An 11,534-nucleotide genomic window follows, 5' to 3' on the forward strand; every position below is an offset into this window, starting at 1 on the left:
CAAAGTTTTCAACTGGTGCATGAAATGGCAAATATAAATCTATGTCTGTTTCCTGTTGATTTGATCCACTTGTAGCAAAATACATGATTAATGGTACTAATCTAGAACAAGTGTCTTGTTACAGCTATCTTGGGGTACACATAACAGATAACTTATCTTGGAATATGCACATGAATTGCATCATTAACAACACTAGTCTCACTCGCGACTACTTATGAGGAAAGTTCTCTCAAGCCCCTTCGAGCCTAAAACTGCTACTTAACCAGACATTAGTCTGACCAAAGCTAGAATATGCATTGTCAGTGTGGGAACCTTATCATCGTAACCTAATTGACCCCATTGAATCCATCCGAAACCGAGCAGAGTGCTTTATTTTGTCGGGTTACTCCCATGCATTTAGCATTACACATTTGAAATCTACTCTCCACCTACCAGGGTTATAACTACGCAGAAAAGTAGCTAGAATTTCTGTTTTCCACAAGATTTACTTCCAGAACTCAATCCTCGGACAATAGTTATTCTTGCAGCCCTTGTACTTATCACTGCGCACTGATCATGTGCACAAGGTTGGTACAAATTTGATTTTTCATTCCTTTCTACCTAAAACCAGCTCTGACTGGTACAGCCTCCTTTCATCCATCGCCAACGTTGTAGATGTATCACTGTTTAGAGAATCTCTTACTAATTACTTATTTTCGTAATTCATGTGATCTGCAAACCTGTATGACGCACTTTCGCAAACCCTCATTATGTATATACAAGGATTGCTAGAGTGATTTTTCAAATTTTTATACATATCTTTGTCTTAATTATTCTTTTGTTGTTATTGCACTCACACCTTCTCTACCCACCCCTTCTCTAATGCCCTTCTGGGCCATGAGGAAACTTATAAATAAGTAAATAGTAAAACTTGGCGCACTCACACTTCACTATCGGCACCTAGATATAGGGAAATGCGGTCTCGCATCACTAAACTTTTGTGCAGCATGGGTGTGGGGCCTGAAAAAGAGTGGCTTCATGTAAATTAAGCTTTTTCTCAGATTCTACACAGCCTGAATTTCGACATTGATATCCCAAGCACATCACTGAGCACAGATGTGAAGTATCCCATAAAGCATTGTAATAACTTTGCACTTTCTTAATCAACACTGCACCAAGGTGCAGATCCATTCAAATATGGTCACAACCTCTACAATGCTAGTGGTGGCTGTTATCAGCTGTGGCCAATTTAAGTGTACTACAATGACTATATTGGCAGTGTCAAAGGAAAGATCTAAGAATGTTATTTCATGCTCACTTGAAACCAGCTGACTTCGTTTTCTGATTTGTTTAATGTTTCACTAAAAAGGGAAGGGTACATAGGTGTGCAAAAGTGTTCACACAGCTGCTACACAGACGGGAGAAACGGAGAAAAAGCTATAAGAGCATAATTTGTACAATGGTGGAAAACAATTATACAAATTCCGTATTTGACAAATCAAGTGAACATGAATGATAAAATCAACCAACATATATCCAGGCACATGAAAAAGAAAGCCATGGTGCTTACTGAGCAAACAAGTTAAATCACTGAAAAACCACCATTAAACAAACTCACTACAAAGTGGCAGGAAAAAGAAAACATTTAATGCAAATGGAATACTTAACTAATAATAAGTACATTCTTAAGTACATAACAAACTACAATCTAACACTTCAACAATAATTGAAGCTCATTTACTTTAAGCATTAGTATATGACATTATTGATTTCTTGCGTGATGCAAATTACATGTTAACTTTATTTTAATACTTTTAAATCTTTCCGTTATATATATCCTTGTTTTCAATCAAACCTCGATATAACGAAATCGCATGTGTAGCTAAAAACTTCTTTATCTCGCAGAGTTCATTAAATCAAGGTTTATATGTGTTAGCAGTAAAAATGACTGCATAGGTTCATAGAACAGCCCTCGGCTTAACCCTCAAAGTGATGAAGCGGCAGGGAATAGAGAATAAGGGTCTGCAATAAAAGCAGGACTTCAGAGATCCACCCACGACCTCCTCTTATACTTTGCTGGAGAAATCTACAATGACCTTCTTCACATTATCCTCAATATTGCCATGAAACCAAGTACAGCAAGAAAGCAGCAAGGACTACTCGCATCATGGCACGGACATGGCTCACACCTATGTGCTCTAAATGTGGCAAGATCAGTGTATGGTAGACACCAAGAAAAGGCCACAAAATTGAAATCACTTATAACATAAATTGGAAACATGCTGCTTTATTAAAACACTTCTGATCGGACTTGTGCTGCAAAATTGATTACAATGTGCAATTTGTACTAGAGAAAAGAGTTGGAATGCAGACGTCTTAGTGTCCATGGCGCCAGTGGTACGTTTTGGTTGGTTGTTCCTGAGTGAAATGGCGCAACCCACTCTGGGAAATCGGCCATGAATCAGTATATGGTCACGTATTTGGCTCACCACTATCACTGTTTTTGGCAGTAATTATTTTACAGTGGTATAACAGGGAAAATCTGCATTTGTAGCAGACATTGGTTTTCTTGGCACATATGCTTTCGGATTGTTACACGAGATGCAAAGGCAGTCTATAGTCGGATACAACTTTAGAAAAAAGGGGGCGTTTACTCCTCCGAGGCGGATGCACACGAGCATCCACCAATGGGCGCGCACTCTGGACCGACGTCATGCGCCGGACGGCCGGTGACTTCGCCGCTTCGGTCATCTGGGCGGGGCCTCCCCTTTTTTTTAAAGTTGCATCCGACTATAGAGCCCCACAACTTTCTAGTTATACACCATAAAAAGCAAAATAATGCAGCCTAAGCCTAACAGCTCATAGAACAAAATTTATCAAAGTCGAATATCACACGCAGAGACTTGTGACTTGACACATACTGACAGGTACAGTGCACGCCCTTACCATAACTCAACACTTAATGTGTCGCGCAGATATCATTGGTTAGTGACTGGCAGTCAGGTACAAGTTCAGAGCTTCAATTAACCCTTTGAGGGTCGAATTATTCTGAAACAAACTTTCCCAGGTGGTCAAATTACTTGATTGCGGATCTTGAATGTACAAAATGTATAAAGTCGGGAATAAATAGTAACAAAAAATTAGGAACAGTATATTGGTGTTAATTGGCACCACTCAGAACTGCAAAATGTTCAATAGTATTTCAGAGTGTATGCGGTATTCCTTGAAACACGGGTCTACGCACAGCGCCTTATTGCAGTCTGCACCCCTAAAGCGCGTGTCTGTTCTCCTCTTGGAGCGACAAATTGTGTTGGCACACACATGACATCTTCCCTGCGCGCGGCTGCCTTGGGCAGAGGCAGAGGCTCTCGCGTAAGCGCGTTGCCGCAGAGAGTGAGAATACCTCGTGCACGACCTCGTGAAAAGCGGCGGAAACAAGCTAAGAGCAGCGCCAATCAAGATAGAAATCAACTTCCGCCGCCCCTGCAAGAGAGTGCCGACGCCGACAAAGAGAAAAATCACGTTTCGTGCGCCTCCGTTGCGATCATGTGGCGGAACCGAAACCGCGAAAGGGGGTGTTGCCGCAGTCTGCGCGACGCGCTGAAGCTAGAAATCAGTTCTGTTTATCTCCGTAAGAAGGCAGCACGAATTTCAAACGCTTTTTGTAAATCGTAAGAGGTGGCAGCACCTCCCAGTGAGCACGTATCGTCATTATGGCGCGAAATTTCAAACGGAGGGCCGAAACCGTACCCGTACAGCAAAGACCTTGCGGGACAGAAAACCACCGCCGGCGAGCCATTCCAACAGATCAGAGATATTGTACTTCGTCACACTCAAAACACAAATGACTCCAATGGAACTCACTGCCAAGTGCATGGTAAGAGTTAGTATGACACGAAGTCTTCAACAGTTTGTTTCACAAGGATAATGCTCCACCAGCTCTACCAATCCTGCTCATTGCAGGAACATAAATGACAACCTTGATGGCTCAGCCTTGATGGCTTGATGATTTTAAGCAATGCAGTCGGAGACAAGCCAAGGAATCAGGGACATTTTATTTAACCAGATGTGTTTGATGGAGCTTCAGTCTCTGCACTCACGTGTATCAAGTTCTACAAGTATGCCTGTGACTGGAACAGCTGGGCTGTCTATGAAGACCTAGTGCAGACCTTAAGAATATATTTGGCAGGTAACGGATGCAAATGATATGAACTGCGTGTCAGAGAATATTCGACTGATACCTGGAACTGTTGGATAACAAGCTTTGCATCAGTGTTTGAAATTAATCCTGTCAAATGCTGGGCCAAGGCAATATTTTACGAGCATCTTGCTAGAAGTTTGCAAGACATTTTATGAAAAATGAAGAGTGCTGCAACTTGCTGATGCTGCTCTTCCAGAATCATCAATCATGCCTGTGATCATTCATGGTACGACAAAGAAGGAACAAAAACAGATGCAAGCAAGATCTCCAGAAACTATAGAGAACACCCAACATATGCCATGAAAGGCATAGAATCGAACCCACTTATAACAATACCAGTTTTAACCATATATCAGATATAACAATGAGCAGCTGATGCACCATCAACTCTTGTATGTGTGCTATGGTAAAATAAACTACTTACTACAATGCTCACATGCTGCGTTATCAGTTATCGCAATCAAATCTGGCTACTGGGTGTGTGTGCCGAAAGTAAAAAAAAAAAGAAAAACCCACCGAGGAAAAAAAAAAATGTGAGCCGCTTTGTCACACCTGTCTTTGTGCTGCGTGCGCCCCACACAGCATGTCTTCGTCACATAGCCAGCCTCGCGCGCCCATCTCCCGTCTCCTTTCCATCCTTCTCGCTGACATTGGAGGGGTGGATGGGAGACGGGAGAGGAGTGACGAAGGGCGTGCCATGTAGGATTCGGGGCACGAATGCGAGTGTGGTGAAGAGGCTCGCACTTTTTTCCCCCCTGGATTTCACGCTCTTCTTTTTGGCACAGCCCGCCAGTAGCCAGGCTTAATTGTTAGAGCTGATGATGCGGCACGGGAACATTGTAGTAAGTGGCTTATTTTACCATAAAACTTGCACAACAGTTCACAGTGCAGCAGCTGTTCATTGTTACATCTGAGTATTGTTAAAACTAGTTATACTATAGTTGAAGTGTACTTCTGTCTAAATAAACATGTTTGAATGTGTGTCCCCTCTGCTTTTTTCATGCAACCTGCTTACAACAATTATTGGTAATAATAATGGAATCTTCTTGGCACTTGAATATTGTTATAGGTGGGTTTAACTGTATCTGATGCCAACCTACAGTTACCTATGCAATCGATGTCAGAGCGCTCACACTCAACCATTGGTCTGAGCCAAGCGTCTCTGAGAACAAGGATTCACTGAAAGTTCAATGGCCCTGTGAAAAAAAAAAAAGTGAGGGTAAGCAATTTCATCTTTCAACAGCAAATGAGGCTGTATATTTGACAAGAACTAACGTAGTTCAAGCTGAACTCATTGCAAATAGCCAAAATGCAGGCACACTTATTGATACTTGCGCATCTGTGATCATTGTGAACCGGTGCCTCATGAAGAGCAGTGATATTTGCTCAGAGCAGGTAGTGCAAGTTGTCGATGACAGCACCATAAAATGTAAGCAGAACTAGAGATCAGTAAGTGCAGAAGAATTTCTGATAGGAAAGTTTGACATGGATGCCCTTTTCATACAAGTAAAATTTATGTTTATTCTATCGACCCCGAGAGAAGCTTCCTGATGCAGATGCACTGTCCAGACTACATACAGTCGAGTGCCTCTACATTTAAATTACCTGTATAACGAAGGAATAATTCCGTCCTGGTTCTAGTGATGAGCGATTCGCGACCTTTACAAGGAAGTGACCTGTTTAATTAATGGTTTCGGAGGCCCGAAGTACTTCGTTTATTATAAAGGTGTTCAACTGTATGCAAGTGTACTAGAACTGTAGCAGTGAAAGTTAGATAAGAAGACACCAACACCATTATAAAATTTCTGAAGCACGAAATGTTTGAAAAAAAAACAAAGGTTTTGGTAGCCGATAATGATGCCACTTTTCACTGTGAGAAGCTTGCAGAGTGGACAACTATAGTGAATGGAATTAAGCTCTATTTTCCAATTGCGAAAAGAACCGTGATGAGATATTACACATACAATTCATCTCAATACCCTGATTTTAAGGGGAGTGGAAGTGTATGCTGGAAGTGGCAGGAGCCCATCACAATGCCTTGCACATAACAGCTCTAGGCTGTAGTCTACACTTTGTAGCTCATGGATCAAGCCCTCAGGTCCCAGCAGAGATAGCACTTGGTCTTCCCTGCAAAATAACTCTGTAAGTAAAAGAAAAGTGAGTAGAACAGCGACAAAAGTACTGAAATGCTGTCAAGAAAGGTTTTGAAAGTCATCATCTGAGCCATATTCCTGATATTCAGCTGGGACACATGATGCTCATACGGGAAGGCTTATGGGGCTCAAAGGCATCCTCTTTAATGTCCTTTCATGGTGCTTAAAATGTGCAAGCAACAGGGAATACTCTAGACCATACACTGGGCACCACCTGGAAGGGCTGAGATGATGACTATTGGAAATGTCCTTCCATATTGTACCATTAGAGATGAAGAAAGAAAGATGGGGAAGGTGAAGGCAACCGATAGAAGGCAAACAAGTTGGCGGTGGAAACTGGTGGTGATGTTCAATATTTGAAGTGGTGGCAGAAATATAGGTGGTAGGTAGGTCCAGGAAATAGTAGTATAAATCAACAAGGCATGCTTCTCATGGAGCATGAAGAACTGATACCAAGCTAAAGCTAATTACTGTAGTCATTGAGAAGCTTGTCATAAAGCAAGATCATCAGCAGTTAATTTTTATGGTGATTATCAACATAGTAGCTACTCAATGTGAATTGCGAATATGCGAGTGTGATTGCTATTCATGCTTCAATAAAATACCAGTGCATGAGCAAACTGGTGAATGCCAACTTTAGTTAGATTTGACTAGATGTATTCTCTGAATCCTTGAGTGCACATGACATAGTTCTTGTTTCTGACTGTACCAGAATGCCACTACGATTATAGGTATGCATGTGACATTTGTTTTATAAACTCTGGGAAATGCCCACCAATGTTGGAACTAAGCTTAGGCTTGGAAAAGAAGCTCTCCTTAGTATAAGTTTGCCCATAAGCGAACTTGGCTCAGATGTGGCTTTAGTTTAGTCCGTTCTTTGCGAATCACAGTTATGTTCGTGTGGAATGTAATATAAATCAGGTTTTGGAGACTATCAGAAACCAGATTTATTTGTCTGTCAATGACAGAATTTCCAATGACAATGGCATAGTTCTAAAGAAGATAGAGATTAAGAGCACCTCCAGATTGATTGATGCAAGTATCTCTATGTTGCTTCTCTCTTTCTTTAACTAATACTATAGACTTTAAAAATATCTCGCTATAGTGCCTGTGTAATACTTTGGTATAAAGTTTGTAAACAGGGATAAGATGCCTCAGAAAGGCTGGCCAACGTTTCGATAGGAGGACCTATCTTCGTCAAAGGCGGCCTCGTCATCCTCGGCGTGTTAGTTTTAAAGGGTTAGTGCAGTGACGTCACGTGCGGGTGTTGGCGCTGGCGGCTGGTTTTAAAGAGAGAGATTACCAGAGGAAACAAGCGCTGTCGTCCGACGTCTGTGAGCTTCATTCCCAAGACGAGGGGACAAGAGCGTGAGAGTGGGCACGCGGGGAGAAAAGAAAAGAAATAGAAGCAGAAAAGAAAAAAAAAGAGAAAAAAGGGGGGTGGGGGAAGCCAGGGCGGCACCAAGACAGACAAAAAAAAAAAAGGGGGGGAGCGTGAAAGAAAAAGAAAGAGAAAAATGAAATTTTTAAGAAATACGGGGGCTTGGGAGCGTGTTGGGGATGCGAAAGGTTAGGAGGTATTCAGGGGGAGTCGTTGGCGGCATGTTTTTGAGGCATTAGAACGGCCGGTCAAGCGGTCAGTGCGCGAGTAACACAAGACAAAAGAAAAAAGAGAAAAACAGACAGACACACACACACACACACACAAACCATGGGCTGAAAGTGACTTGAGTAGCATAGCAGCAGTACGTCGACTAATTCTGAAATAGTTAAGATGGCGACGAAGAGCCTGCGGTGCAATGTGTGGGGTGACTGAAAGGCAGCGGCATGGTCTTTCAAGGGGCACTGCCCCAGTCGCTCATCGTAGGTGTCGTTACGGCGGCATCCAGGAATGGCGATACTCTGGGTTGAGGTGCCGAAAAAGGCATATTGACTTCGGAATGTATTGATGAGGGGGTTTAAAAAAATAGATGTAAAAAAAAGGGGGGGAAGGGAAGGGAGAGGGGGAGGGGGGGACCGAAACCGGAATAACAAACAGGAGGGTCAGCCCCTTTCTTGCTGTGTAATACTTTAGAATCAGATCTAAATTTCGCTCCTGATTTGCTTTCTTCTGTTTCTAGCACCTACAGATCCCTGTAGTTACACGAGATGATGCATGCATCACTGACTGCTATGTTCAGCCCTACAGTAATATGAATTCACCACTGCTTACTAGTGGTGACCTGCGATTAATTTTTGTGCCAATCATGGACACAACAGAAGCTCCTTTTTGTTGTGGTTGCACAAAAAGATAAAAAAATTACATTCTGGGGTTTTATGTGCCAAAACCACAATTTCATTATGAGGCACTCACTTAGTGAGGGACTCTTGGATTAATTTTGACCACCTGGAGTTCCGTTACGTGCACCCAAGGCACGGTACATGGGAGTTTTTGCATTTCACCCCCATCGAAATGCGACTGCCGCGGCCGAGATTAGATCCCACGCTATCAGCCTTAGTAATATGCCATAGCCACTATGCCACCATGGCGGACGACACGCAAGAAATGACTATGGATTACCACTAACTAATGTGAACCCACATGTGGCTAGTGGTGTCCTGCATAAGGAGAGTACATTAAAATATTTTTCAACATCTATTAGTTTTCTTCCACTTCTGTCCATAAATAGTGGTGCTGGCTATTCGAGAGTTCCTTGCATTTGACATGTTGAGGATCTACACTACAGAGGAAGCTAGTGACTGACATTGCTGCCTAGTGTATCAGCTCGTAAATAAATGATATGTTCAGTCGCGTTAACTTCTGTCTCATGAAACTGGTGCGCAGCAGGCACCTTGATGATATATGACTTCAAGGGTATATCTACAGTAATGTGCACTGCATGTCACTGGTGGCATGACATGTACTACTGAAGGTGATAAGCAGCGGAACTTTCCTGCCACGCAGAGAATGGGTCTCAGACTTGCTTTTTACAACATGTCATACTGCAAAAAAAGAAGACCAGAGAAAAGCAGCATTTGCCATGTAGAACTCTTAGTCCTTGATTGCATTTGAAATCAATGACGATACCAGTGCAGAGAGCACGCCAACATCAAATCTGTATTGCAAGTACCATGGCAGGAAGTGCACTGGCTAGTGTGGTCATATTGACATTGCAATTTTGCTGTCTGAAGTATACTGCATGTTTTCATGCTAGTGTGAGGTTACCTTTGCAACACATGGTAAGAGCACTAGCTGTCTCCCAACATGACAGATATATTAGAATTGAAAGGTACATGAATCACGTTGGAAGAAAATGTCTGGACAACATGTTTAGCTTTATAGCACAGACAGCTAGTCGTGAGGTAACTTACAATAAATCTAGCTTTTCTGCTAATTACATGTACATTAAAAGTGCCAGATGCATCTCCCGAGCAACAGTAAAGAATTTGGTCAAATAGCCTGGGCACTACTGTTGTTTTCAAGTGCAGTACAATCTCCTAAGGAGGAACCTTGAAGGACCAGAAAAATTTCTTTATCAGTAGTTTTATAGGTGAGAGAATATAGCATTTGGAATACTTCCGAGTCTAGTATGCCCAAAAAATAAACGATACACCAGAGATGCTGCTGAAGATTGCGCCTTTATTGTATACGTGGTTTTGGTTTTGCAGCCATGCCATCTGTTTTTTATAGGAGTTTGCGAATACTCGAAAATTTCAAATAATGAATCGTGTAGGTGGTAGTCTGATCAAACATAAAACATCCTGATCAAACATAAAATTGGAGCAAAAGTGCAATAAATTTCATGCCGGCGGCCATAGTAGTAGATAAAACACAAGAAGTTACGTAGTGGAGCACACTATATATCTTGGAAGGCTGAGGCAATAATGTGCTGTGACTGTTTGGAAGAAGACTGGCGTCATTTTGTTTGCAGGACAATGTTCTCTACAAGGACATTTATCCGACGGACAGCACCTACTTACTTGTCGTGCCTGCTTCGCTTCGCAATGAAATTCTCACAGCATGTCATGAAGAGGCCACCATCTGGGCTACAGACAAACATTGTCCCGACTGCGGCGCAAGTATTATTGGCTGAAGCTCCCAGCCAATGGTAAACGCCATGTATGCACTTGTCCCGACTGCCAAAGACACAAAGCGTCACCCTAGAGGCCAGCTGGTCTCCTACTGCCTGTAGAGGTGCCGGGAGCGCTGTTCGCTAAAATTAGCATGGATTTTCTGGGACTATTTCCAACTTCAACTAGCAGAAACAGGTGGATTATTGTCGCCACCGGCTATCTTACCCAGCATGCGGAGACAAAAGCTACCCAGCGGGGCACAGCAGCTGAAGCAGCTCGATTCTTCGTCAAAAACGTTGTCCTTCAGCGCGGTGCCCGAGCAGTATACTGATGACTGACAGAGGAACTGCATTCACAGCCGAACTTCCAGATGCAGTTCTTGAACTCAGCGGCACAGCCCACAGGAAAATGACAGCCTATCATCCCCAGACGAACGGTCTAACGGAGCGTTTCAAGACACTCGAAGACATGCTTTGCGATGTGGAACATAAGAGCTAGGACGACATTTTACCTTATGTAACCTTCGCACATAACCCCGCTCAACAAGAAATGACTCGTATGACACCATTCATCTTGGTACACGGTCGCGAAGCCACGAAAACGTTGGATGCAATGCTACCGCATGAGTTTGATGGCATCCATGCAGATGCTGAAGAATTTGCTCAACGTGCCGAAGAAGCCTGACAGCTTGCACGTCTACGCATCCGTCACCAGCAAGACATGTGGACGCAATGCGGTACAATTGTCAGCACAAATTCGTCGCCAACATACCCAGAGAGAGAGCTGGGTCTGGATACCCATTTGTCGTCGAGGACTTTCAGAAAAATTGCTAAGGCCATATTTTGGGCCGCCTGAATGACGTAAACTACGAGGTGGTGCCAGATGGCGAAGCTTGTTCCCGGCGCCGCAAGTATCTACCCGAAGTGGTGCATGTGGTGCGCATGAAGCCGTACTTTTCCAAGTCACTCACATTTCACTGTTCCATGCGTGCATACGCGCATCGGGATGATGCTTCCTTTAGAAGGGAGGCATTTGCCATGTCTGTAGTGCGGCAAGGACGACGATGATAAGCAGACATATCGGCACTTGTAAAAACACATGGAAAGCAAAAAGAAGAAGAAGAAGTAGTGACTAGCAGGCGCTATTAA

The sequence above is a fragment of the Dermacentor albipictus genome, chromosome 1 (assembly GCF_038994185.2).
Source record: "Dermacentor albipictus isolate Rhodes 1998 colony chromosome 1, USDA_Dalb.pri_finalv2, whole genome shotgun sequence".
Lineage (NCBI taxonomy): Eukaryota > Metazoa > Arthropoda > Arachnida > Ixodida > Ixodidae > Dermacentor > Dermacentor albipictus.